This window comes from Chiroxiphia lanceolata, chromosome 3, assembly GCF_009829145.1.
Source record: "Chiroxiphia lanceolata isolate bChiLan1 chromosome 3, bChiLan1.pri, whole genome shotgun sequence".
In the NCBI taxonomy this organism is placed as follows: domain Eukaryota; kingdom Metazoa; phylum Chordata; class Aves; order Passeriformes; family Pipridae; genus Chiroxiphia; species Chiroxiphia lanceolata.
This window is the reverse complement of record NC_045639.1, coordinates 69,297,666-69,323,714: the sequence shown is the minus strand read 5'-3', so window position 1 is coordinate 69,323,714 and position 26,049 is coordinate 69,297,666. Positions and strand designations below refer to the sequence as shown.

The following is a 26,049-nucleotide window of genomic DNA, read 5'->3' as shown; positions in this document are numbered from 1 at the left end:
GCGTGTTTGCCACTGTAGACTAGGAAAGAGGCATAGAAAAAGATTTTCTCCCAAAAAACCCTCACTGCTCCCTCCCCACCCCCCTTTGCCCATGCACAAATGAAACTAACCTCTTCTCAGCCTTGTCTGATTTGTTTTGTGATGACGACCTTGGAGGATGTGACGGCAAGAAAAAGGGAGCAAGCTGAGTCTCACATCAGCAGATGACTTCCTTCGAGACCCTTTCAGGACCCATTCCCATCCCAAGGTGCTCTCATGTCACCAAGATTGCTACTGTTAATATTTTAAAAGTATTATTTAAATCCCTTCTTTGTCCAGTTACAACAGGTTAAAAATATCCTCCTTCAAAAACACAAGCAAAAATTTGCCTGTGGTTATCTCACAAAGAAACCCCCAGTCTTTTCACCATCATTGTAGCTGGCTCCATATACAACAGCAAAGACATTTACAGGTGGAGACCCCAAACAGGGTGGCAGCCACATTGTGGCAAAGGCCAGTAAGGGACCAGAGTGCTGATGGTACTGACTACATCAGTAACGGGAAGACGCAAAAACTCTGCCCGCACTTACACATTCGCAAACAAAAAAGTGCTTTAGTGAGACCTGTTTTCTCAAACCCAGCTGTTGCCACTGTGGTTTCAGTGTATGACAGCTTACTGCTAGGTGACAGCTTAGGATTGTGTATTGGGTCTGGATGGAGTTAAGTTTCTTCACAGCGTTCCAAACTCTGCTGTGCTTTAGATTTGTGACCAAAAGCATGTTGACAACACACCCATGTTTTAGCTACTTTAGCTTGCACAGCATCAGGACCTTCTTTGTTTCTCTCTCTGGCACTGCAGCAAGTAGGCTGGGGGTAGGCAAAAGGTTGGGAGGGAACACGGCTGGTGAATCTGACCCCAACTGACCAAAGGGATATTCTATACCATATCATGTTGTGCTCAGCAATAAAAATTGAGTTTTTTGAGAGTAGTCATTGCTCAGAGACTGGGTGAACATCAGTCTGCAGGTGGGAAGTGGTGAGAGTGCATCTGCATCACTCATTTTCTTTTCAGTTCCTAACCTTGCATTCCCTCTTACAGAAGAGTGTCAGTGTTGATGCACACAGTCCAACCATGAGGTCATTAAGATCAGGGATTTTCAACTCTCTATTGCCAACTACCCTATAAACTACAGTTCCCCATGTTCTACCACAGGCTGCAACTGTGCTACCTGGGATGACTTCTAGGAAGTCTATGGTGAGTCTCTACTTCCTTTTAACCACATACACTCCTGAGTGCCAAAAAGTTGAGAGATGCCCCTAGAAGCAGAGATAACCTACACAAACCTGGATGGGGCAATCACCAGAGCAGGAGACGAGTAAGGAAGGGAATTGAGGCAGAATCCAAAAGAATATGAGCAGAAAGAATAGATACTTTCTGTTTCTTTGGCTTCTGCTGCAGACCAGTGAACCACAGCAAAGTCCCTCTGCCTCCAAAGGTGGATCAATACTGCTCAGCTCAGAGTGGACCCTGCAGTACCACAAAGTCCAGTGAGGTTGCCTACCTCCTGCTGCTACCTCAGGGAACTCTAAGAGGTACTACCAAAACTGCTACACATGGACCTATGCCTAAAAAGGCCTGCTCCTCTCTGTCTCTCTCTGTCTTTCTGTCTCTCTCTCCCTCATGAAAAGATACTAGCAATTCAAGATAGCAGCAGCAGCAATAGAGGAACACAAAACCACAATACTGGACAGACACCTTCTCCCCTCCATGTATGGTCCTCTTTGTCTTTGCATCAGTGTGTATGGTTGTAGAACTGATGAGTTTTCATTTTTGGTGATTGACTCCAATAGTCTGCCCTGACTCTTAGGTGGCTGCACTGCTTGAATTAGAATATCACAGTCTGGAGGTGGATGAGCCAACAATAAACATGGGAGAACATCCCAGATGCTTCAAGAGTTGGGACTCTGAGTTTAAAAAAGAGGTGGTAGGAACAATCATGATGGAAGGTCGCTTCCGCTAGTCAGAGAAAATTGGGCTTAAAAAGCCATGAAAAATAGATTCTGCTGGGTTAGTGAGAATTTTCCAAAGGAAGCCAGCAAACAGCTAGAGGGCCCTTCACATTGTTCAAAATACCTAAGTATCACTAAACATATGGTAGATCTATTTTTAAGCTTTATGTCCATATCTGAGGACAAGTAGAAGAGATAATTTTATTTCATCATGAACCTGAGGTCATTGCACATACCGGTCAGGGAATGATCTGCAAGGTATGGTCATGTGTAGTGAGTCTAAGCTACAGGTCCACAATCTGGTCCTTTAGCTTAAAGCTACTGAAATCTTCTCAGCGCAGCTATAGGAATATAGGAGTTCCTACTTTAAACCTTCATGGCCTAAGCAGGAAGTCACATTGAAATAATGGACTAACTGGAAGAAGCAGGAAGTCACATTGAAATAATGGACTAACTGGAAGCTGTGGATATTTAGACTAGGTGTCAGGGAAGAAAATCCTTTCCATTGGCAAGGACAGCAAAACAACCTGGAATAGACTGCCTAAGGCAACGTGAAGGCTAAACAAGTATCCACCGGGCATGGCACTGTCTCTGGAGGCATCTTCAGGGGGATGAGTGAGTCTCCTGCAATCTGGTTTTCTGTTATGCAATGAGTAACCAAAACAGCAGATCCTAACTCTATTTAATAGCCTATTCCCTAAAGCCAGAGGAAGGCTGATTTCTTTGTTTTTCTCACTCTCTCTGTCATTCTTTCTCAAAGATTCATATGCTAAGGAAAAGAAACTGTACTTTAATTCTGGTCTGCGAACGAAGGTGCATTTGCCAAGCTCAAAAACCCATCTGAAGATCCTGTTAGTCACACAGAATCAAGTGTGGAAGTTTGCCAAAGTGGACATTTGCTCAATTTAACATGCAGGAGTATCTACAATGGTGCTCTTTGTCTGGTGGTCCAGAGAGCATTGGAGCCCATAAATCACTGGGTGGTCCACAAGCCCATAGCACACACCTGGCCAAGCAAATACACATCCACTGGACGCTGTGGTAACATTTCGCTGGTGGTGTTTGAGCTACCCCTCACACTGCCTGCACGCCCTCCCCAGTTTGGCCCTCTGAGTAAGAGCAATTGACCCAAAGTGCCCCTGAGGATGGCTCCAACCATCCTCATCAGCAGAATGAAAAGAGCAATGCGTGAGGAAGAGGTAGTCAACAGAGGTTTCTCTGTTTCTGTGTATTTAAGACATAAAGACAAGTGCAGGACTGGATGGTAATCTGGAGCAGACAAACAGAGTTTCACTGAAAATTACTGTTTTGTGATACGCCTCATGAACTACACATCTCTCAACAATTCAGGATATTGCGAGATTCTGTTTGGAGTTCCTCCCTGTTTCCTAGCACAAAAAGACACAAAAATGAAGGCTGCTGAAGTTAAAAACTAGGTAAACAGCACAGGGGACAGATGTCATATTTGTGGATTGTGTTGTAAAAGGAAAGGGACCTCTTGATAGGGAACAAATACACACTTTGTAAGCCAGGTTGCCTGGACAAGTTGGGTTAAAGAAACAACCACAGTCATATGCAGCACAAACCCATGATATTGAGGACAACATTAACCAAAGCAGAGGCTATGAGAAGATAAATCTTTCTAGTTGCCTATATGCTAATTACAAGAATCTGAAAAAAATGTCGTTCTACCTGCAAAGCAACAATGCAAAAAATACTCCTGAAAAATAATAGCTACATTTAGATTATATTACTAACAGAAACAGTTGTAGTTGCAAAGTAACAATGCAAAAAATATTCCTGAAGAATAATAGCTACATTTAAATTATATTATTAACAGAAACAGTTGCAGTCAATTTTAAAAGTTCCAAAAGGAAGAGGGGAGTTGACAGGCCATATATGTCACAAATGATGTCTGTCCGAGAGACCAACAACTTGGAAGTAAACAATCTTGGAGAGTACAGAGATGATGGACTTCTTCAACACCTATATACAAGAAGTACAAAATCCCTCCCTGTGTTACTTAGGCTGGAATCCTTATGTCACTAGCACTACACCCTTGTACTTTCCAAAGGGCTACAAATGACAAGTCACTAACTGCTAATTTAAAAGAAAGATCAGCCATCCTAACCCCTTGAAATAAAGCTCTTGCCAATTAGCTAAATGAGTCATACACAACATAGGCCTTGCAGCACCAAAGGGGAAAGAGAATTCAGAAGCAGTTCACCGCATGATCACCACAACATGAGGAGCTTATGGGACGTAGCTAAACTCCACTGCACACAAGCTAAACCCCGTGGTGACCACACAACCATGCCATGCTCAGCAGGACCCACTTACTTGCTTCCTTCTCCAGCCAGGGACTGCAACTGGCAGGAGCTGCAGGGCCAGCACAAGCACAACTTACTGCTGGTCCCATGATGGAGCTACCTGAACTGCCTGTGAGTCATATGTGGTTTAGTAGAGGAGTCAGAGCATCCCTGCTCTCCACTGTGTCTCAGAGGGAGGAAATGATCACAAACCATAAGGTTACTGGTTGTTTAGACTGAAAAGGACCAACGCTTCCTGTGCAGATAGCTGACATTGTCTGCAATCAAACCCAGACTAGCAAAATTTTAAGCAATATATGAACACATGCTCTTTATATATGCATAAAGTAAAATCACAGTGCATGCTTTCTGAGAGGCAATTTCACAAAACTAGTGCGAATGGGAGTCAAACCAGGCTGAAGGCAGAACATACAGAAAGTTGCTGACATTGCAAGCAGTTTAAGACATTTCCTAAATGCCTACAGTGCTACAACCATGAAAATGGGCTAGATAAAAATAACACACAATAAAAAAACCCCAACAGCTCGGTTGTTTCAAAAAGAAGTGAAAAAACATATAAAATGTTATATACAAAACTGATACATGAAGAGAGAAAGGGGAAAATATAATAACAAGCAAAAAAGATAAATAAAGATTATATAGAGGAATGAAGAAGACACTAGGAAAAATTAAGGCAGATAAAATCAGATGCGTAATTTTTTATTTTTCTAAATAAATTATGAATGCTGAATCCTGAACAATACAAATGGTAAAATAGTTCATAACAATATGACAGCAACAGGAGTTATGAAAAAATATTTCTGATTGGCACACAGATAAAAGGCTGGATGATCTGTTTATGATAATGATAATGAAATAGCTTCCCACCACAGTAGCCCCTGGAGAGGCGTTGTTAAACAGCAGATAAACAATTCTGGGTGATTCAGATGAGTTGCTAGCAATAAACTTGTTTCAGAAGCTTTTAAAGATCTAGTCTTGGAGCTGCTACTGCTGCATCTAAAGCAGTTCTGGGCCACTGGGGAAGGACCAGGGACAGGAGGAAGGCTCATATTGGGCTACTGTTTAAGAGAGGTAAAAAGTAATTACACACCGATTGGCTGAGTCTTCAGTGTTTTGCAGAGGATAAAACAACCAATATAGATCTCGATTAATAATTTTTTTTAAAGCTCTGTAATAAAAGTCAATTAACTTGGCTTTGAGGGAAATAGATCCTGTCAAACTAATTTGATGTAATTTCTTGTAAAAATTACAAGTTCACTTGGTGAAGGCAGCTTTGTTAACAGTATTACAACTCTAAGTCATTTGACTTGTTCTATAGGATATCTTTATGAAGAAACTGAATGCTTTGAAGCCTTATGGAGTGTCTCCATCTATACACGGAGAGTAGGACTCCATAGGTGGAGAGCACTGTATGAGGTCAGGCAAAAACCTCCAACTTATTTTATACTAAAGTCACTTCTGAGTCCACAGCCATATTAAAAGCATTATAAAGCTGATAAATGAAGGAAACCAATGTGTAACAGTAAATGAAAAACTATTTATTAGCACACAAATGGGTTTCTATTGGGTTATCACAGGTATTGGTGATCATCTCTTTACTATTTAATAGCCTTATCAGTGACCTGGATTAAAGTTAAGTCTTCGCGGTTAGACACGAGACTGTGGAAAACAGAAAACAAACCACAAAGGGATAAGCCTTACAAGAGCATCTGGGATCTGTAGAAAGATGGGAGAAACCAGTTTAGGTGTTAATATGGCCAAGTACAGAATCACCTTATTAGAATAAAGAATACAGGCCATACTTACAGGGTGAGAGGGAGAGAGAGGACTCTATTCTCCAAAGCAGAGACTGAATATAAGACCCGGGATCCTGGGAAGCAATCAGCTTGACATGAATTCCCCACGCAAGGCTGTGGCCAAAAGGGCTAATGTGAGCCTCAGCTGTACAAACAAATGAAAATCAAAAGATGAGTAGGTAGGTTATGGTGATGCTGTATTTGGTTCTCATTCCTCTGCTCCATGAATAACATATTCAGGTTCTGTTGCTTCATTTTACAAAAAAGTGTTGGAAAAATTGGAAGAGGGTTCAGGGAAAAGAAATTAAATGACTGAAAACTGAGTGGCAGAAGGCTTTGTTATAAACCAAAATCTTAAATGGCATTTTGTTATTTTGTTCACAGTATAGCAGTATTCATACAATGAATAAATTTGGCAACTGCAGGCTCTAGTCTAGCAAAGGTGGAAAATGCATTGGAACAGAATGCTATTACAGTCCAGACTGTGAACAGGCAACTTTGTTCTGCTTTTTCAGCAATGATCTGTTATGGGTAATTAACCAGTAATTAACCCTTTACACAACAGGTTGTGATGTACTGTCTGTCTCTGCAAAGTTGTGGAAGTAACTATGCTCGATTTGAAAAGGATGCACACCCACATGGCTTGGGTTAATCGGCACAAAGCAGGAGCTCCTGCAGGTAAGACCTACTGCCTGCCTAAAGCTGGAGGTCAGGTGAGTGGTCACTGCATCACACTGGGCTTTGTGTTGCCACCAAGAAACACTCCTTCTCCAGGGTAGTAATCCTGGCAGCCTTCCTGCTCATGGCTTACAAAATATCTCCAGGGGAAACCCCAACCTTTTGGGGATGCCATCTAAGTACAAATGACATCCAACTGTCTGTCTTCTGCAGGATCTGCAGGCTCTCAATTCCCAGCACTTGCTCCACACAAAGCCTCACTGTACAAAGTTCCTCACACTGGAATGCCAAGGAAACCACTTTCAGGAAACTGATGGGTGTTATTACAGCTCTGACACTGAGAGAGCACCTGTGACTCCTCGCTTCAGCAATTCACCTCCTCTGCTGCCTGCTACTGGGACCCTGTCCCAGGGATCTGCCTGGGATTTCATCCCAGCATCACCCAGCCACAGAAAGTGACCTCAGAGAATCATGGTGAGGGAAGAAGTCCTCCATATCTCACAGATATTCCCTGTCCCAAATTCATCCTTTTGGGATGAATTGTTGGACTAGCTACCTTCTTCAGGAAAACAAGTTAGTGCCTTTAAGCAGGATGAGTGGATGTGTGAGCATTGCTTCTGCATGCACCTCCTAGGTCACTCAAGACATACATATGTCTTCTCATTCTCTTCCCCCATCCTGAAGGAACTGGCTGCTGCCAAGAAAGCTTTTCGTGCTCTGTCCCAAGGCTGAGGTTGGGCAGGTGGGTTCCTAAGGACCTGGCAACTGAGTTTGCTTCATCCCACAGCATGCCCATATTTAGATTTGGTGGTTTTTAAAGAGGCAGTGCGAGCTTTTGTCCATGCTGTCTGTCTCAACCTGGGCCTTTGGCCAGAAAGTATTAATCCTATCAATGTGCAGGAGTGGGAAGGCAGGGAAGTGTTTGATTTGTGCCAGTTGCTGGTATCATCTCATTTTAAGCTTCTCGAATGAACCCACTTACGACTGAATGCTGCAGTGTAAATTCTGCAAACAAAACAGATAAAATAATCCCAATTGCTTGAGCTCAGGACTGGTTCACATATGCCACTCCAGAGATTTAGAAGGCATTATTTCAAACAAACATCTAATTATATTTAATTATGATTCTACATATATTCTTCTGTTCAACAGGTGGGAAAAATGTTTTTCAAACTTTCGGTCACTCAGTAAGTGATGCCTGCTAAAACACAGTGTGCTCAACATAGTAAAATCTCAGTGCTATGTTACAAACATAAAAGAAACATACAGTAAAATTGTAGTACAAAACTTCCACAGAGTGAACTAAAACAAGAAAGTCTGTGAAAATTTTAGGGAGGAAGATGGCCTGTCCAAGCATGGTGTGTATATATATACGCGTACATGCATTCATACACACCACCACTTCATCCCTGCTATACCCAGTATTCCTATCAACAGTTCTCAAGACACAAACCTGGCAACTCTTTAGTCATTAACAGAACAAAAGTTTTGGGAAAGCTGACTGAGAGTGAGGTTTCAGAACTACTAATAAAAGATGAATCAGACCCTTCAAAAGTATGGTTTGAATTATGCACTTTTGCCTCTTAATACTTTCTGTCCTCCTGGATGCATTTTTTCTTCCTCTTCCTCTGGCACAACTCCAACTACATCTTACAGCATGAGGATATTCTGTTAAGCACATGTGCAACTGTGTTTTTAAGCCTTGTAAAGGCTTGCTTATGTCAAAAGTTGTACCATTACAAGGATCATAGAGGCTAGAATCCGCAAATATAATTTTACAGATGAAGTAACTGAAGTAACTATCCTAAACATAAATGACAGAAACTACATAGAAACAAAGAGCTTTAATGCATGGATTTAAAAAAATCTTTTTTTTAAATATTACAAAATAAATAGATGCAAGACTTGTCCTTTTATTCCAGACACACAGACAAAGAATTATATGGAAGAGTGAGAGACTAACCATCCCATCTGCCTTTGTAATTCACCCAGACTAGACACAGAAACGCTATGGAATTTAATGCAATGAACCCCAGAAGTGTCACTTTTGCAAATCTCAAGAGGCATCATTGACCTGAGGCTGGCTGCAGTTTCTGCCCCAATTCCAGTTTAATGTATTCCAGTCTGACCCTCAAGCGACAGTGCTGCTGGAGAACACGCTAAGAAACAAATGCAGGCAATTGCTTTGACATAATTCTTTTGGACACAGGCAGATCGAATGTGCTGATGTCAACAGAGACCAGAAAAGAGTTTTATCCAATCTCCTTTCCCCACTGAAGAAAACGAGAGAAAACAAAGCACAACCCAAAACCTAGCCAAACACATGGCTATCTCTTAGCAGCAACACTGATACCTGCTGTCTAAGAAAGAGAGAGCCAAGACAAACATCTCTAAGTAGCATTTGGATGTATACATAGCATTTAATCTATAGCTTAAATTTACATGACTTGTATATATAATTGGCTCGTTGCACATAACACGCATGAAACACCTGTTCTATAGAGGATATTAATTTAAAACCTCAGGAACAGCCTAATTCAGTCCTTTACGGTCATAGTACATTCAAAAGAGTTCCTAACATAGTTTCCTCACTTCAAAACAAAACATTCTTCTTCCCTTTCTCCCATTCTTCTAAAATTTAGGGGACTGCGTGGACCTGTTTTCAATATGATTGTCCTGCCTTGCCACTCACTTCAATATCCAAGCTCTAGCAACTTTCAGGCTGCATAGTTTGATGTCAGAGAACACTGAGGCAATACTGATGTTTTCTGCACAAGGACAGCAAGAGGAGAAGCTGGGAATATTTTTTTTCCATGGAAAACATGAATTATGGTAGGAAACCAGATCAAGGATGATACGATGCCTATCTTGAGAATAAAAGGCTAAGCTAAAGATTTTCTTCTCCGCCTGGTTGCTGTTGCTCCTGAAATAACTTCAGTATAAAAGGAAAATATAAAAATCCCACATATCAATGGTACAGTTTTTCAGAACTCATGAGGGAAAATACCAGGACTGAACGTGGTTTGTCTCTCAGCTTTATACAATGAAAACAGAAAAAAGAACAGATCCCAAACTCATTCCCTCCTCTCTCTTTTACTTCCCCTCCTAAGAAAAGCTTCCACCTCTGCTACTCACAATTTTTTTTTTCTCTCATTCCTCCAGCTCCTCTCTGCTTCAGTCCATGCAGAAAGATTGTCTGCAATGGTATAATGCAAAAACCAGATGAAACACTCAGGGCTTCCTCTTTCTGTGTGCCTGGAGTGTTTCCAAGAAGAGAAAGTCTTGTGATGATTCTCACTTTGCTCTTCTGCAGCTACTTGAGTGGGTCACTCTACCACAATAAAAGCCTGCATCTGCTATCTGACCATGATCGAGAGACAGATAAAAATTACCATTTTGAATGTCCATAGGAAGTGTGGTCTCAGAGAAGACATATCATGTGTTACAGCCACTGAAGTGGAACATCAGACCACCTCTAGACAAAGAAAAACCAGACTTTTGTCCTTCTTCGCCTACCACCTTGATGTGACCTGCCCCCAGAATGTGGCCACAAAATGTGGTCCACAGTCTGGCTGAGCATGAGAAGCCACAGAATCTTTTAAGATGTGTTGGGACCTGTGTATATGTTGTAATGTTTAGGCAATAAGGGTTTTAAGGCTGCAAAGCATCAGGAATTATAAATAATTTAATAATAGAATCATAGAATGGTTTGGGTTGGAAGGGACCTTAAAAATCATCTATTTCCAACCCCCTTGCCCTGGGCAGGGACACCTTCCACAGATGGTTCAAAGCCCCATCCAACCTGGCCTTGAACACTTGCAGGATCCACTTCTCTGTGCAACCTGCGACAGCGCTTCGCTACCATCACAGTCAAGAATTTCTTCCTAATATCTAATCTAAACCTGCCCTGTTCAGCATCTTTGTTAATGACATAGGTAGTGGGATTGAGCGCACCCTCAGCAAGCTGAGTGGTGCCATTGACTACTGGAGGGAAGGGATGTCATCCAGAGGATCTTGTCAGGCTTGAGAAGTGGGCCTCTGTGAACCTCATGAAATACAACAAGGCTTAGTGCAACATCTCGCACCTGGGTCAGCGTGAAGTATGAAGGATGAAGGAACTGAGAGTAACCCTATGGAAAAGGACTTGAGGATACCGATAGATGAAAATTTAGACATGAGCTGGTAATGTATGAGTCCCACCCAGAAAGCCAACCATATCCTGGGCTGCATCAAAAGAAACATGACCAGCAGGTTGAGGGATCAGATCAGAGGCCTAGAAAACCTCTCCTATGAAGACAGCCTGAGAGAGCTGGGTTTGCTCAGCATGGAGCAGACTCCAGGAAGACCTTACAACAGCCTTTCAAAACTGAAAGGGGGCTATAAGAAACACGAAGAGAAACTTTTTACCAAGATCTGTAGTGATAGGAAGAGGGACAACAATTTTAAACTGAAAGAGGGTAGATTTGAACTGGACATAGGAAGAAATCTTTTCCAATGAAGGTGGTGAGACACTGGAATAGATTACCCAGAGAAGCTGATAAAGTTCCACTGGAGATGTTTAATGTCAGATTGGATGGGGCTTTGAGTAACCTGGTCTAGTGGCAGGTGTCATTGTCCAGGGCAAGAGTTTTGGAATAGATGGACCTTAAAGGTTCTCCCAACCCAAATTATTCTATGATTGATGATTCTGTTATTGAATTGGATTGCCACCTCCATGGCTGCTATCACAAAACAGAGTTGGTGCAGTTCATGCAGCTGGGCCTTAATGGTGCTGTAAGACAACATGTGGAGTATGGGTACAAACCTGTATTACTGTAGACAGAAACAAATAAAGCACCTGCACTCTAGGATTAAGGGACATGAAGAAGAGAGGATAAGATATCTATATGATTCTGTCTAAATGCATAGATGATACAAAACAAAAAGCAAGAACCAAAAGCACTCATATCTTCACATTGTCATTTGTATGAAGAGTCAGTCTTTTATTTCTTTCATAATGTAAAACTCCAGTTGTTATGACAATTACAGTAGTTGTTATGTAGTTCACGCTCACTATCTTTTCAGAGCGTGAGAGGTCCGATCATCTGCAGTCTTTGAATACTTCCCTCTAAACATGCTCATCTAATAGGACTCCAGTTTTCAGCAACAGCAAATTATCTGTTGTTTGACTACTGCAGGCTGTTACAATATTTTAACAACAGGAAATGTGTGTTCCATACGTAAGAAGACTACACTTACAAGAAATAATGCAGGAAGGTGATCTAATTTCTCTTCTGCTTCCTTCCTTCTGCAGTGTGCTGCATTGAGATGTTTGTTCCAATACACAGATATTAATTCAAGGCCAAGATTTTATTTAGCCTGATCCCACAAAACAAGCCAGCAGTTAAACTGCAATTCAAACACCTCAGCTTTTGTGCTGCATTCACATTCATGTAAGTGATTTAGGTAAGTGGGTTGAAAATTTCCCTTTTCAAGGTTATTGAGCCTGTCTTATCCATGGATATTTGTGTCAATGCTACAGTTTTAAAACTCCTGCAAATCAAGAACACCTCCCAAAGGTGCAAACAGTACATCAAGCAGGAAATGTCAATTTTGAAGGGTCTTTGTTGTTGTCCTGAACCTCAGTACTGCAGACTGTAAGGAAATGGCCATTTTGTTGCATTTAGGGAAAAAGCACAAGATCTTCACAAAGCGCCATACCCACCCATGGACGTTACCCAGCTAAAACTGCTGAACGAAGGAATTTGTGTAACTGTTATGCTTCACTCCTCTGCTCATGAAAACCAGTTTTTAATTTAGGAAGTCTGAGGCAGCATTTAAATAGGAAACTTTAAAGTATTCTCCTATACTTATCCTTGACTGGCGATACATGTATATAATAAATTATAAATGGCCACATGCTACTGCCTCCTGTCTGCAAGCTAAAAGCTGGCAAGATAGGCTATACTGCTACAGGGCCAAATCTGCATCAGGCAGGTTGCTGAATTTGGGAAGTTAGGAGCACTAGGATTCACAGGCTGACTGGTCAGTGCTGACTTCTGGTTGCCAAAGTTCTTGGAAAGGGATAAACAGATGGGTCAGGAAAGGGTAGTACTCTGAACTGGATTGCATAGCCATAGAAATAACATCTGAGATCATTTGCTCTCTATCTTCTATGCAAAAAACCATTAGACCATTAAAACCCTTCCCACTATATCCTGCATTATTTGTGAGATAACAAGACTAGCTCTTTCATATTTATGTGTTAGAGAGGTATATAAAATACCAATAAAATTAAGGGATACTTCCAAAAGCTATGTTTGTTTTGTTTATGATGTCAGTAGTGTATTCTTCTGATGAGGCAATACTGACTCTGAAATGCAGATTTCCCTATGACCTGGCTAGAGCCTCTGTCTTTTGTTTGCATTTTGGGCACTCAATTGTCTTCAGTAAAGACGAAGTGTGAAAAATGAGGCTCCATGTTTTCTTTTGTATATATTTTTTTTCCAGAGCAGCTTTTCATATGCCAGGAGCATAAATGTAAGCAAAAGAAAACAGTCCCAACTGTGTCAGCTTCCCAGAACTATGTTTTGTATACTGGTGCTTTTGTTTTCTTGCAAGTTCAGCATTGCTTTAATGGCAGCACCCTGGATTCCCCCTCCCCCCAACAAGTGATACATATTAGTACATCTGTTTTCTCTGTAAAGTCTTTCTGCATTCTTTGCAGGGCACAGGAAGGATGTGGGCTCCTTTTCACATTCAAATGAGGCAAATTAGCCTTTGCCTGGTTCCTACAGTATAATGCTTATTTTACATTTAAGCATGAGAAAAAGGGAGGAAATAAACCCCAACATATTAGGTGGGTTATATGTTTCATTTTGGTACAAGCTTAACTGAGCCTTCTTTTGCAAACTGCATTCCACAGGGCATAATTTCAGGATGATGTTCAATAGTTTAATAATGTAAAGTGACTGAATAGCCTGCACAAAGAAATAGCAGCCACAGATACATTAAACATGTTGAAAAATGCTTAAAATGTCAACCTGAATCAGCAGAGTTCAATCCAGGAGACTCCTGAAGTGCATTGATGGTAAGTCCCTAACACAAGTGACTGGGTTCACAACTGGAAATGCTGTGCTGGACTTAATACTTACAAACAAACCTATTTGAGCAGATCCAGCAAAGGTCCGCAAAGATGGTTAAGAGTTTAGAGCATCCCTCCTATGAGGAAAGGCTGAGAGAGCTGGGACTCTTCAGCCTGGAGAAGAGAAGGCTCAGGACAATCTTATTAATGCATATAAATACCTCATGGGAGGCAGTAAATGAGACAAGGCAAGAGCTCACAGTGGTGTCCAGTAACTGGCAATGGACACAAATTAAAATACAGGAAATGCTATTTAAACATAAGAAAAACCCTATCATACTGTGAGGGTGTTGAATGGTGGCACAGGTTGCCCAGAGAGGCTGCAGAGTCTCCACTGCTACGGATATCCAAACTCCATATGGATATGACCCTGAGATACCAACTTTAAGATGACCCTGGTTTGAGCAGAGGGTTGGAGTAGATGATCCTCAGAGGCCCTTTCTAACCCCAGCAATATGTGATTCTGCCAGGTCATATGCAGACCTGCTGCACTTACAAAAATTCTCCTCTCACTCCTTTTAGGAGACAGAGACAAATGCAACAATCTAGTAAGTTAACAAAAGCATGGTATGCATTTTGCAGGGAAAAGGTGTGGTTCAAATTCCTGCTTTTTTAGATCCTGTGCTCTAATTCAAGTGGTAAAGCTAAGAGATGGGATGCAAGAGAAAACAAACAACTGCTTGGTAAACTGTGGTTTAGCACAGACAGGTAGCACTAGGTGGAAATTCAGTGCACACTCTTTACACTACAGCAACTTCTTGCACACCTAATGCACCCTATGCACAAGGTAACATACTCCACATACAGAGGACAGAAAATGAAGTAGTCAGGTGCTGTAAATTTACACTAGGCTTTACTGATAGCAATCTCCTAGAGCAACATGCCCTTAGCTCTGTTGACAGTCATGGGCCAGATTTGACATATTTTACTGAGAGACCTGAAAGACATTTTGACACAGCTGCTAATGCATACAAGTGCTTTGTCTATCTTGGTTGCCATCCTCATCCACAGTACTGGAATGCACTAGTCTTGCAACAACCAGTGGATTGTGTCCTTGGTCTGGGGACTTGCAAGACCCATGTCCCAAGTCCTTGTTCTGCTCATGAACTACCTCTTGAAATAAGTTACTTGCTGTTGTTCTTGGTTTTCCCCCTGTTCTGACCTGAGTTACTGTACAATGCACTCTCTTCTCAGTCTGTGTGAGTGGAGTCCTGCCATGGCCTCCCATCCCCCCCGTGGGAGACTTGAAGCCTGCTCTGGCCACAGAACAGCAACAAGAGTTCCTATACCCTCAGAGCTGACACTGTTTTTTCAGACATCTCATGCACCTATTTCCCCTCCAAAGCCAAAAGCATCCAAATTGATAAGTTTTGCAGCACAAAATGGAATGGCAACACCATTATGTGTGTCAGCCTGAACTCCCCTTCACCTTCAATCTCGCTCCTTAGAGCAGCAGTACAAAGTTCCAGCTCAGAGACCTAGAGTAAAGGTAATCTGGTCTCGCTTTAGATCCAGACTTCCCCCAAGTCTGAGCCCACTCAGTGTCAGTCTCTAGCAATCCTCAAGTCGTAGGAGGGACAAGGCTGCTTGATTGGACCCTGATGCCTTTAACACTGTTAAAGGCACAACACTGTGTTGTGCCAAAGAGGTAAGTGGAGGGGCCTGAATAACTCAGAAAGTTCTCAAAAACTACATAAGTGAAAATAGATTTTAGGCATCCTAGGAAGAGTAAGTTTCTCTCTACTGAGGTATCCGTAACACACTTAATCCATAATTTGTATTGAGTCCTGTTAAAATAATGAGATTTATTATTCCTATCTCGTGTCCTTTCTGAACACTCTGGGAGGGTGTGGGAGAGGGAAGAGAGAAAATTAGTTATCAGTCATCACTTACCAAGAGCAGATTAAGCACTCAAAAGTTATACATTCATGTATAAATGACTCAAGGGAGTTTCATTTATTTCTTTTCTCCCAGTTTATATTTTTTGCCTCCTATCCTGTAGCCCTTGTTCCCCTTGCTCTTGGTCACAACCTGCCTGCAGTGGACAAGCTGGAGAGTAGCAAACAATTCTGGATTTTCATCATGAGAATTCATTTGGATTCTCTTTCCCAGACCTCAGAGCATGCCTGATTCCTGGGAGCAGAACAGAGAACAAGAAATAAAGTTAATCTTTAGCAATGTGATAAAAATCACTCACACAGACAACTCGAGAGGGATTTCAACAGAGCTGTTCTGCCAAGCACCTGATAGCAAAATCTGAAACTGTTGCCAACCCACACCTTCCTGCTCACAGACACAGCTAACTCAGTCCCTCCCCAGCACTCCCTCTTGTCTACCTGGAACTAAAATGTAAGTCACCACTGAGCATACCGTCTCACCAAAATGAGAGGCCACTATTTCCATAACAGATACAGCACTGCCACTTTACAAATGGAGTCACCTCATATTTCTTTTTTTTTAAATTAAAAAAAATAGTTAGGAAAAGCACATTAAGCTATCAGATTGGAAAAATGGGATAGGAGGACAGGACACATGGAGACTTGATGGCTTTGGTGCAATCTAATCCACCAAGGAGCTGGCAGGTGAGCTGAGCAGCTGGGAGGGGAGGGGAGGGGGGGCAGCAGGAGATGCGGGAAGGGCTAGCAACTTGCTCTCCCAATGCCAGAGTGCCAGCTGGCAGCTACATGTTGCTGGTTGCGTGTGGGCTGTGAGTATAACTGAGGAGATGAGCCTTCAGGAGAGGAGCTGTCTGATAAATCATTAATGAATGAAAATATGAAGTAATCTGTCTGCCTGGGAGGCGGAATCGTCTAACGATGAGGATGATGGACTAGGAAGCCGGAGATGAGGTTCCTATTTCACCCACAAGACCGCTGGCACACCACCTCCTTTTGCTGTGCACAAGAAGATACATCCGCTTCCTTGCATTGCAGGGCTGTTCTCTTAAAATCAGCACAGGAATTCCATGATCTAGGAGATGAAATTTACAGCATCCTTTGTGAAAACTGCACCTCCAGCTTTGTTTCTGTCACAGGCAGCACACAAAGAACCAATATTCCTTCTCAGAGACAGCCTTCACTAAACTAGATTTTTTTCAAAGCCATAACAAAGCCTACTACAACCTTTCACCAGCACAAGTAGTATTTAATTTTAAATTGATTAACTACATACACAGTACTAATTACCCACGGGTTCTTTGGGTTTTTTTACCAATCAGACTGTTCTTTGGAATCATAAGGGTATGTCTCTGTGTGAACGGGGATGCTCTGCTTTCACTGTGCTCTCTGAAACAAAGAGGAAAATATTTGAGAAATGATGTTGAAAGGTGCATTTGTGTTTATGGGGATAGCTCCAGGGGCACCAGACACAGGCAGTCAGAAAACGATGAGAACGTCAAGGGAAGGGGCAGGAGGTTAGCACAGCTTCTTTTGCACAAAGACCTAGGAGAATATGTCATACTGCACAAAATCAATACAGACCTTGCATGAAAAAGTAATTGTCAGTTTTGTACAGTTTTCAGGCTTATTTGGAAAGATGCTCACAAAGGTGATTCTTGATTTGTGTGAAATCTTTAACTGCTCCCTTTTCTTTGTCTTAAAATCCCTGGACATTCAGGAATATTGTTTTAAAATAGTATTATTCTAAAATAAACACATTCCAGGGTATTATTTTAAAATTAATACCTAAGACATACATGGCACAAATCGATGTGAATCTGTCCAATGTTGGCACAGTTGTGGGGTAAGAGATACAACTGCTTTATCATTCAACGTACTTAAAACATGATTTTTCAGAGAGAACAATGCACAGATTGTAGCAGAAACCATAAACAGAAGACACATATGGCCATGACAGAGATTATGTTTATAGAAACTTAACCAAGCACCTTAGCAGATCTGTGGTGTTTATCTACATACCTATTTGTGGCACTAGAGTCCAGTTTAATTATTCTGCCAAACACCTCTGAGCCACAACAAGTTTATTACAGTTTACCAAAGGACTTGCTCAAGCAATTTTACAAGGAAATTGCATGTGTCTAATCTAATTGCTAAGAAAGAGCTAAAATTACATTAGTCTTGAAAAGACCAAGAAAGAAACAGGAAGCTCCGAAAGGTTCAAGAGTTTTCACAATGCTGTTCCTGTAAATCACAGTGTTAGAGGTTTGAGGACAAGTTCCCTGGAGAGGCTCCCAGTCAGGGGCAGACACTGTTTTTCACCCAGAACAAACACAACACAGGTGAGATGACTTACAGCACATAAAAGTATGATTTCTCACATACTTAAGCCTTCTACTGGTTTCTGAATACATTTACATATAATAAGTGGGGTTTTTAAGTTAACCACTGAAGAGGTAATACAGATTTAAATGATCTGGAGTGTCAGTTTCTGCTATTTGCATACTTTAGCAGCCTTTGCAAAAGATTTAAATGGGCTCCATTGAAGAATCCTATTTTTCAAGTCTTTGTTTAATCCTAAGATAAGCAACACCTATAAAATTTAACAAATGGACTGGGATGGCTTAGATGTTTCCAGACCCTTGCAGATAACAGCATGCAACATCAGAAGGAATTGCTTCTGTAAATTACAGAAAGTGTAATTGGAGGTTGCTGGACATGTTAAACTACCGTCAAACTTGTTAGCACAATAAATATGCTGAATAACCACAGAAGTACCTTTGGAGAGTCACTTGCTAGTTTATATCTTGCCAAACTGACCAAGAAGAGATTTCTGACATCACCAACAGTTACTCTGACACTTTGCATGAACTGCCATGGTTTCAACTGACCTATTGTTTTGCTTGTGTGTTCTGGGTTTAAAGAAAAAGAAAAAAAGGAGAAAAAAAAGCAGCTCCCTTCACACTCCCCCACTCCACTGACACAAATAAGCCTAGGGCAGATGACCTAGACTCAAACTGGTTAAACACAAGAAAGGGCAAGTTGAGAGCAGACAAAGCAAGCTCCAAGGGGATTTCTCTTCGACTTTCACAGTTTTCTGGTGCTTCAACCAACACTGACTTGCAGAGCATATTAAATTTTCTGCTCTCGCTGTCCACTATCATTAGAGAACTGTCCATCAAAGAACAGATTTCTATCAGAGCTGGTTATAAACCTGAAGAAAATATACAACTAATTGCCAGCTGTGCCTAGGGTGTTTTCTTCCTCCACCATGGAACTGAAAAATGTTTTATATTTTTTGTTGTGCTTTTACCTTTTTCTTTTTTTTTTCCTGGTCTTAAATAATTAAGGAAAGCTCTTGTCTGGATGACAAGTAGAAGCATCTCCAACCCAGAGGAGCCTAAAGCTATACCATAAAGCTCCTGGAACATATCCCAGACATAAGAAATCCAAAAAAAAGAGCATAGGAAGACATTGACTATATTCATGGGTAGCTTCAAAACCAGGAGAAATATTCTGGGAAAAAAATACCACAAGAATTGCTGGTTACAGTGGAAGCAAAGCAATCTCAATAACTTGACAGCAGCACTCTTATAGCTCCTGCTGAAGCAGGATGGTGGCCTGGAATGGTACTGGTCTCTTGTAGTATTGAGGACGAGGTCTTTTAGAGAAGAGGAAGTGGTTAAAAGTGGTGGCTTAGGAATTTTTTGTTTCTTTAATCAGAAGCACAACTAGGGAAATATTTAATATAGTGATTGAAACTTTTGATATTAAATAACAGAAATATTTCATACAGCAATTAGAAGTCCTGCACAATACACATGACTTTCAATGATGTCTCAAATATATTCCTCAAAGAAAAAACATGATTTTCTTTTGATTTTTGGAAAATCAATGGTGCTATAAAAGGGATCTTGCAACAACAGAGTAGCAGGTCAGTGTTTCCCACAAAATTTAAAATTCAGGTCTCACATACATTCACCCAAATCATAGATGCAGAAAAGCATAAAAGCAGATGTAAGTTAGGGGACCTAAGCTGGATGGGAAAAGCAAAAATACCAAAACCAATGTGAGTGTGAGCCCTTTGCAAAGACTACTGGCTGTGCACAGCAAGCAGCTCTAGTGCTTTGGTCTCCCTGTCTGGAAACAGAGCTCCTTTCTCGGAGATATGCCCAACATCCATCCGCCTTTTGAAATGTTTTCAAGCTGGACTGCTTTCTGACTACTATGCAATACATAGACCCTTTGCACACTGTCGCAAGAGATATTAGATGAAGGGTGCTACATCTTTTGCTGAGCATAAGCCACATGAAAGTGCTCAGAGCAAGACAGGACCACAGTTACGTGCAAGATTCACTATTGCTGATAGCAGTCAATGCCATATTCCATGTGCATGACCAGACAAGTTTCTCCAAGTAACTGTCTCTGGATAAAACCTACACCACATGGAAGGCACATGCTGCACTAACACAGAAATTATGAATACTTTAGTATCAACATGTAAGAATTCTGTTTTACACTAGCAATGCAGCTTATGTGTTCAGCATGTTCTTACTTCTTTGGGATGAGCAAAAGGCTGCTGCAAACAGTGCTGTAATTCAACACAAGCTTTCCTTCTGCTTTGTCAGCTTTGATGGATGCTCTCTCTCTCTGTGTCATCTGAAACACTTGGTTTATAAACTGTCTTATCAAGAAAAGAAAATGAAGACATATACTGTAATTTGCAACTGTGCATGCTAATCCTCCAACATCATCTAATGACACAGAGGAAAGCTAGTGGTTAGACTCAAACTAAGCCTCCCTGTGTAATTACAGTCAGTTAGAGGGCAAAACTCAAGAGAAAAGATATTTAAAAAAGCAAATGGAATGATCTTGGGCTCCTGCAAAGACATTTAGCACATACCAAAATGATCAAAAAGTATATTTTAAAAATAGGACTGTGGACATTGCATTGCCTTCTCAGCCAAAAAATGTGCCGCTTCACTCATATACAAATTTGTTTTCCTGTGTTTTGACACATTTGGCATAATCACCACGGTAGAAAACAATGAAAAGTCCACAGCATCTATCAGCTGTCAGTCTCTGTGCTTTCTATATGTTTACGCATGTATTTTGAGATATCCTGCTCTATAGATAGAGAAGAATTTCATGCAATGGATCTTTCATCTGCTCTGTCTGACAAGAATAAAGATATGTAGTGGCCTAAATATTTCTCATCAAAGGATGTAAACAGAAAGAAATATGGGGAAAAGGAGATTATGTTTGATAGTAAATGGCATGCAGAGAGATTAATGTCCTTATATTGAGGAATTAGCAGAGGGGGAAAACATAGACGAAAACTCTTAAGTGTCACGCACAAGCAACAAATATCATGGCAAAATGAGGACTTTCCTAGACTGATGATTCAATCCAATTAAAGCTAACCACACTCAGCACCCATCACAGCAACAGATGCTGGTGCACTGATGTAACCACTAGCTTTAAGCTTACTGTATTATAATTTGGTGTAGGTTCCCACTGAAAAAAAAAGACAAACCTCTAACTTTTGCTAAGGAGCAAAAGAGGACAAGAGACAACCTAAAAATCTGTTTGCACGGTGTACAGTTGAAGTTTCTTTCACATAGAATCTTTTTTCTATCTAGCATCTTCACTGCATGAATGGGAAGATTTGTTAACCTAAGGAACCAAAGTAGTTAACATTTTAGATCCCATTTAAGATTCATGCCTGACTTAACTGATAATTTTACAAAGAATCTAAACCATTTAATGCTATTTTTATTTTTATCCTTCTGCCTGTAAAGTCACTTGCTTTAGTTATCATGGTTTTGCACAAAATAAAATACAAGGTAAGAAATGCAATCTGATTAAATAAAAGCACAAAACTTATGTCAGTAAATCAATGCTGTCTGAGATCACAGAACTGCAGAATCCCACAGAATCAATTAGATTAGAAAAGACCTCTGAGATCATTGAGTCCAATCTATGACTGAAGACCACCATGTCAATTAGACCACGGCACTAAGTGCCATGTCCAGTCTTTCCTTAAACACCTAGGAGGTAGTGACTCCACTACCTCCCTGGGCAGCTCATTCCAATATCTAATCACCCTTTCTGTGAAGAATTTCTTCCTAATGTTCAACCTAAATCTCCCCTGGTGCAGCTTAAGACTATATCCTCTCGGTCTGTCACTAGTTGTCTGGGAGAAGAGGCCGACCCTCACCTGGCTACACCCTCCTTTCAGGTAGTTGTAGAGAGTGGTAAGGTCACCCCTGAGCCTCCTTTTCTTCAGGCTAAACAACCCCAGCTCCCTCAGCTGCTCCTCATATTGCACGTGCTCCAGACCTTATCATCACTATCATCAAGCTCTGTACAGTCTAAAGACTCCCTAATACACAGAGCCAGACCACCACGTCTCCTTCCTTGCCTGTCCCTTCAGAAGAGCTTGTAGCCATCCATTGCAGCACTCCAGTCATGCAAGCCATCCCGACCACATTTCCACGATGGTGGCTATGTAATAGCTATCCTGAAAGGTTGTTGTTGATTCGATAGCATCTTGTATGACTAAAAAGGCAGGATTCTCAGCACTCAGCACAGCACTCAAAACCCTAGCAGAATGAGATAGTAGATTTTATATTTCTCACTACTACTGTTGCATGACATGATCGAGGATGCACATAATATTCAAGGTTTTTCAAGCTCCTGCCAGAGGGAAAAATTCAAAGCAGACTTCTCCCTGTCTCATAACACTAAACGGGCTGGGCAGGAATGACATTTACACAGTTGAATCTTTCATTATTTTCTTTTCCTTAGAAACCATAGGAGCAATATGACTTGCTATATTATATTCCTATAGGTGGGTAGGGAACAAGTATAAAGGTCACCAGGACAAAACACTATTTATGAGAAGGCTGTATAAATCTCTGTTAGCTCTGAGTTTTCAGAACTAACATGAACAAAAACTTGTCATGAATTTAAGCTTGCTGGACATTTTTTAAAAATCACCATCAGCAATTTCCCTGATAACATGTCTTGGGAAGTGCTGACTCTTCCAGACCAGTGGAGACTGTATGGGACTCCTTGGAGCCCACAAATGTTGTTTACCATTGCTAGCAGGGCAACTGCAGAACAATGCAGAGTGTTCCCTGACAGCTTTCCACCTCAGCTAATGGAGTGTAATGTCAAGCAGTAATCTTCCCCACCACTGAGCACTGGCCTTCAGGATCCACCCATCTTCATTTTTATTTTGGAATGGGCATTGTGATATAGCACTGCAGGCATTCTCAAGACATGCATAAATGCATGATCTTTACACTAGTTTCTGTTCTTGATTTTTCTGGATTGCATCCAAGGCTTTCTTTTATCTTTGAGCGTAGCAAAGTGATAATATAAATAACTCAATGTCCAAAAATATTCAGCTTTGGTAATCTGCAATGAGATCTCTCCTCCTCTTCATGATCCTTTATATGCAGTTTCATTATGTTCGTGCCAGATGAGCGTTTAAGTGAGAGGGAGATGTAATGAGCGATGAAGAACTAGAGCAGTGTGCTTCTGCTGTGAGGTGGAAACAGACACTTACGCCTAGAGATCCATACCAAACTCTTGTTGAAGAGATCACTTGCCTATATGCAAAGTATTTAGTGCTCAACATAAAGCTTCACAAATAGCACAGAGAAATCTCCTAAATAAATCCCATAATAATTAAATCCTGATTCCACAGCATCCTGTATCACACACACATGCATTCTGTCCTCTTAGTTTCAGCAACCTCTGCTGAACTTGGCAGATAAAATAATCTCCCAAATGACTGTAACTCTAAAATCTATTAAATCCATGAAGTATTGATGAGGCAGAATTAATGTTGAGAGAATTACTTGAACATCTCCCTCCTCCTGTACTTCATAAAAGAAACTCTAGAAGTAAAGCAGCACTGTGGCTGTACGACAAAGTACAGCACACTCAGGTCAGGAAAATCTACATCCCTACTCATGCCTGAAACCCTACCTATAGATCTATTTGTCACTATAACACCTATTCCTTCAGTAAGAGCAATATCCACAGAAATAGCCTTATCTGATGCCCAGAAATCATGCTATGTTTTCTTTTTAATCCATGATATGATCTGTGTCTTACACACAGCATACCAGGCTCTCTGTGCAGCACTCCTCACTCCCTGTGCTGCAGGGCTCATTAGCTGTGGGTTGAGTGAATTACCTACCAAGACCCTGTTGCTGCCTAATTATAAACTTGGCACAAACAGATCCAAGTTTGGCAATATTCTCCGTGCTGGATGTCTGTTGGGCGGGTTTTTTTCCCCGTTGCTTTGTTGCTGTTTTGGATTTTTGGCATGACGTCAGCCAGGATTTTTCAAGCTAATTCTGAAGCAAGGCATGGGAAAGTGGAGTGATTGTTCACGTGAAAAGCTTCTGGCTGCTCCTGGAACAGCTCAAGAGGTTTTGTCAGTTGGACCATAAACTTGCAAGGTGTCAAAGGTGTCTTTGTGTTTTGATCTTTGCAGAAAATTGCCAAACAAGGCTAAGTTACTAACCTCTGAAAAAACCCCCCTCAATTGGCATGAGCTCACTAAGGAAGTGATGCTTCCCAGCAACTAAATTCCCACCTACAACACCCCAGGATCCTACTACCAGTTGAGTGGGACCTGCCTGCTCCAAGCTGCACTTATACTTTAACATTAAATGATCAGAGCTGGATATGAAACCAAGTGCAAGGCTGTTCCACATCTAATTCTATACTTCTAAAGGGTTGGATAGCCCTGTAGGACATAAATGTTTTATTCAGTTCTCTAGACAGAAGGGAGGGGAACATAAAGTATAAGATCATACCAGTGAGATGGAACAGGAGGTTTTGCATGGACTGCACCAATGCATATACAGAAAAGAGCAGTGTTGATATAACACTCCCTAAAGCAACACCTAAATTTTCCAACTTAATGTTTTTCATTCAACAGAGTACTTAGAGTGCTTATTATCTAGATTTAAAACAACACAACCAATTTACCACTTGCTAAATCCTATCATGGATATTCAAGCTGCTGTAATGTGATCCACTGCACACATCTCTACCATTGAGCCAGCTAAAAAAGGTGAGAGGTACAGCTGCATGTAGTGCTCTGCTCCACCTGATGTCTTAACTGCTCTTCCCTATTGCTTCTCCAGTGGCTAAAGCAAGAGAGATATCCACATAGATGGCCCGTGGACTAACTCTCTTTTGCTGAACAATTCCAACAACTGGATCACCTCAAACTCAGGGGAAAAAAAAAAAAGCTCTAATAAACGAATTACCAGTGAAATGTAGGAAAAGACTTGGGAAAATTACAGAGACTTAGACACAAAGATCTTTTCTGCAGGAGACTGGAACATAATCTCCCTGTGTAGGGTTATCTGATTTAATAAACTGAACACAAGTATAACAATGCTTCACAGAAAGCAGACTAAATCCAGTCTGGTTGGGACTGGACACATGCAGTTCTGGGCAGGGGACAAACTGCATTTCTTAGAAATCTTATGGACCAGATTTAACATTTACTATACTCAGCAGTACCAACATGCACATCTTCCGCACAGACTAGACTGGAAAAAAAGAAATAGACTAAAATGGAAGGAATCACAAGCATTGCATAGCAAATCTTGATAAGCCCCAAATATATTAAAATGTTCAAGCACTCCGCACACTTTCCTTCCTAAGGAGGAAGACAATCTTCAGCTCATAGGAAGACATAATGATGGTAGGCAACAGAAGCACTCTATGAGGCACATCAGTGCCCAAGTTAATGATTCTGGAGAACTAAAAGCTATTAAAAATAGGACCAAAATACACCAGGTCAGCCCTAATTACAGAGAACGGCTAATGATTCTGGCAAGGTCTCTTGTGTGTATGGCAGAGTACAGGTAATAAAGCAAAAGTTACAGCAGGTTATTTTTGCAGTGAGAGCACATATTCCAAGTTCTTTGCAGATACTACATAGTTGCTCTATAATACTTTTTGTCAGAAACCTGACAAGTGTGAAGAATTACCAAGAGAAATTCAATAGCATTTCTGGTAGGCATCAGAGATATAAATAATTGTACCATACAAATTGAAAACCCAGGAATGCACAAGGCATCACTATCTTTCTAAAGGCAAAAAAATTTAAGATGTGTAAAGATGCTGAAAATCTGTTTTTATATAATTTCTTAAAATCAAAGCAGTAATTATCTGCTTTTTTTTTTTTGTTTGCTTAA

At 41.0% G+C, this 26,049-nt stretch overlaps 1 protein-coding gene across 4 annotated transcripts in view; it reads right to left on the bottom strand.

Moving 5' to 3' along the window:
* FYN (FYN proto-oncogene, Src family tyrosine kinase) overlaps nt 1-26,049 on the bottom strand; it is a 143,521-nt gene that overhangs the window by 52,462 nt on the left and 65,010 nt on the right. For 3 of the 4 annotated variants that reach the window (XM_032682669.1, XM_032682665.1, XM_032682667.1), the window contains exon 3: nt 6,126-6,260. The exons of the other annotated variant lie outside the window; for it this stretch is intronic. The gene's annotated coding sequence lies outside the window, so the exon portion shown is untranslated. The remainder of the gene's footprint in view (nt 1-6,125; nt 6,261-26,049) is intronic. 4 annotated transcript variants of the gene reach the window in all.